The sequence below is a fragment of the Triticum dicoccoides genome, chromosome 2B (genome assembly GCF_002162155.2).
Source record: "Triticum dicoccoides isolate Atlit2015 ecotype Zavitan chromosome 2B, WEW_v2.0, whole genome shotgun sequence".
Taxonomy (NCBI): Eukaryota; Viridiplantae; Streptophyta; class Magnoliopsida; order Poales; family Poaceae; genus Triticum; species Triticum dicoccoides.
This window is the reverse complement of record NC_041383.1, coordinates 73,895,543-73,899,530: the sequence shown is the minus strand read 5'-3', so window position 1 is coordinate 73,899,530 and position 3,988 is coordinate 73,895,543.

The following is a 3,988-nucleotide window of genomic DNA, read 5'->3' as shown; positions in this document are numbered from 1 at the left end:
TTGAAGATCTTTTGGACCTGCGATTTATCATCAAGAAAGAACACCCACGTAAATCATGGAAAATCATCAACTGTAACTAGACCAAATGAGTTTCCACCGAGACTTTTGTAGGCATTGGGACCAAAGAGATCCATATGAAGTAGCTCGGCCGGTCTTCTCGTGGTCATGATATTCTTCACGGGGTGTCTTCCTCCAACTTGTTTTCCTGCTTGGCAAGCGCTGCAAAGTCTTTTCCTGCTTGTCAAGGTTCCGCATGCCCACATGACCTAACCTTCTATGCCACAACCAGCCTTTAGAGGATTGACAAATAAGCAAGTTCTAGGTTGAGCCTTTTTAGTGAAGTCAACAATGCATAGATCACCTCTACGTATACCGGTAAAGACCATTTTATGATTATCTCTTCGAAACACTTGACAATCTACTTTAGTAAATAGGACATTGAAACCGAAATCAGCAAGTCTAGATACACAAAGTAAATTATAGCCAAGAGATTCACCGAGCATGACATTTTGTATGGAGCTATCATGTGAGATGGCCACCTTACCGATGCCAACCACCTTACCCTTTGAGTTATCACCAAAAGTGACATACTTTTGAGGGTCGTCGTTTTCAGAAAGCTCACAAAACATATCTTTATCTCCGGTCATGTGATTAGTACATCGACTATCAAGGACCCATTCCTTTCCTCCTGCCATGTAGCCGCGAAGATTAGCCATAAGACCAAAGTGTCTCGTTGCATCATCAAGATCATAGTCACTACCATCATCTTGATCATAGTATCCATATTCAACATCGTCATGTGATGGATCAATTCCTAGAGAGAGTGATTCATTAGATAAATGATCATGACAATAATCATCTTTATGAAATCTAATGGCTTAGGAGATAATATTGCTAATGATTCCAACATCTCATTTGGCACGCATAAGGTCACGGAGCTCAAACAAACAATCATCAAACTTAGAATCACTAGTACTCATTTTATTCAAGGCAATTGACTTATGAAGAATCTCATCTAGATTTTGCAAGGACTAGTTTGGAAATCTTTCCTCAAGAAATTTCCATATAGTATAAGCACAATCAAGAGTAGGTAAGTAACCAACCAAATTTCTAGGCAATCCTCTAATGATAAGGTTGATGGTTCTAAGATTGTGAATCATGTCAAGATCCTCATTGGGAGTGGGATGCAAAGGATCAACAAGGCGATCACAAGGGTTGGTAATGTACTTACTCAACTGATATTCATTGAAAATCTCAAGCATCTCATTTTTTCCACTCATGAAAGTACTCTCCATCAAGTATAGGCACTCTATGTCTAAGACTCCACAACATAGACTCATCCATCTTCCACCAATGGTGATTAAACCAAAGTAATGGAGACCAAAGCTCTGATACCAATTGAAAGGATCGAGAAGAGGTGTCTAGAGGGTGGTGAATAGACTCTCAACCAAGAAAAGTAGAAATTTTTAAGTTCTTCAAGTTGAGGTGGAGTTTAAGCACATGTTTAAACATTCACAATACATATCAAGCAAGCATGCAAAGAGTATATGAGCAGCGGAAAGTAAAGCATGCAACTTGCAAGAAAGTAAAGGGATGGGATTGGAGTGTGCAAACGCAATTGGAGACACGAAGCTTTTTGCATGGTACCGCTAGGCGGTGCTATCGTACATCCACATTGATGAAGACTTCAAACCAGGAAGGGTAACGACTGCACGAGTCCACGGAGAGGCTCAACCCACAAAGGGTCCACGAAGAAGCAACCTTGTATATCCCACCATGTCCATCGCCCACGAAGGACTTACCTCACTAGGGTAGATCTTCACGAAGTAGGCAATCTCCTTGCCTGTACAAACTCCTTGGTTCAACTCCACAACCTTGACGGATGCTCCCAAGTGACACCTAACCAATCTAGGAGACACCACTCTCCAAAAGGTAATAGATGGTGTGTTAATGATGAACTCCTTGCTCTTGTGCTTCAAATGATAGTCTCCCCAACACTCAACTCTCTCTCATAGGATTGGATTTGGTGGAAAGATGATTTGACTGGAAAGCAACTTGGGGAAGGCTAGAGATCAAGATTTATGTGGTTGGAATGGAATATCTTGGTCTCAACACATGAGTAGGTGGTTCTCTCTCAGAAAATGACTGCTGGAAGTGTGGGCACGTTCTGATGGCTTTCTCCATGAATGAAGAGAGGGTGGAGGGGTATATACAGCCTCCACACAAAATCTAACCGTTACACGCAATTTACCAAACTCGGTGAGACCGAATCATGAAACTCGGCCATACCGATTTAGTTCATAATGTGACCGTTAGGCATTTCAGTGGGACCTATATGATCAACTCGCGGTAGGACCGATGTGCTAGGGTTAGGGTAAAACCCCATCTCGGTTTGACTGATTACACAAACTCGGTGGGACCGATTTTGGTAATAAGCGAAATAGAGAGTTGGTCAGGCAAACTCGGTGGGACCGATTGCATATCTCGGTGAGACCGAAACTATTGCAATAGGCAACAGAGAGTTTGCAAGCCCATCTCGGTGAGACCGAGATCCCATCGGTTAGACCAAATTGATTAGGGTTTCTGGCAGTGGGTATGTCAAGTGAACTCGATGGTGCCAGATAGATCAAATCAGTGGGGCCGAGTTTAACTTTTGGTTTTGGACATATGTAGATATGAGAAAGTGGTTGAGGGTTTTGGAGCATATCACTAAGCACTTTGAGCAAGCAAGCCATTAAGCACCATCTCATCCCCTTTTAATAGTATTGGCTTTCCTATGGACTCAATGTGATCTTGGATCACTAAAATAGAAAATGTAGAGTCCTGAGCTTTGAGCTTGAGCCAATCCTTTGTCCTTAGCATCTTGAAGGGGTTCCACATCCTGTTGTCCATGCCACTCCAATGTTGGACTTATCTGAAATCTACTAGATAAAAGTATTAGTCCAACAAGAGATATTGACATTAATTACCAAAATCACCCAGGGAGCACTTGTGCTTTCAATGGGGATACCGACGATCGAATCTCGGGCATGTAGCATACCGATGGACAAAGGGAATTGTGTACGGGATTGATTGAATCCCCGACATAGTGGTTCATTCGATGAGATCATCGTGGAACATGTGGGAGCCAATATGGGTATCCAGATCTCGCTATTGGTTATTGGCCGGAGAGGTATCTCGATCTTGTCTACGTGGTTCCCGAACCCGTAGGGTCTACACACTTAAGGTTCGGTGACGCTAGAGTTGTAATGGGAATAGTATGTGGTTACCGAAGGTAGTTCGGAGTCCCAGATGAGATCCCGGACGTGACGAGGAACTCTGGAGTAGTCGGGAGGTGAAGATCGATATATTAGACGAAGGGTATTGGAGTCCGGAAGTGTTCCGGAGGTACCGGGCTATGGCGAGCATGACGGAAAGGTGTTTTCGGGGGCCCCGGCAAGTGTTGCAGGGCCTCATGGGCCAAGGGGGGGCAAACCAGCTCACTAAAGGGTTGTGCGCCCCCACACCCTTTCAAATGTTGCTTGGGGAGGTGGGGCTTCTCCACCTGGCTTGGGAGGCAAGCCTCCACCTGCTTGGCTTGGGGGCCAAGTCTCACTAGGGTTTCCCTAGGGAGATCCAATCTGCCCTAGCCGCCGCCCCACCTAGGGGAAACCCTAAGGTGCCTCCTCCTCCCCCCTTCCCCCTATATATAGTGAGGGAGAGAGAGGGCAGCCACACCCTTACATGCCCTGGTGTTGCCCTTTCTCTCCTTACTACATCTCTTCCTTCTCCGTAGTGCTTGATGAAGCCCTGCCGGAGAACCACGAGCTCCACCACCACCATGTTGTCGTGCTGCCGGAGTTCTCCCTCAACTTCTCCTCTCCCCTTGCTGGATCAAGAAGGAGGTGACGTCCCGGGCTGTACGAGTGTTGAACGCGAAGCTGCCGTCCGTTCGGCGCTACGTTGGATCTTCCGCTATTTGAATCGCCGCGAGTACGACTCCATCAAC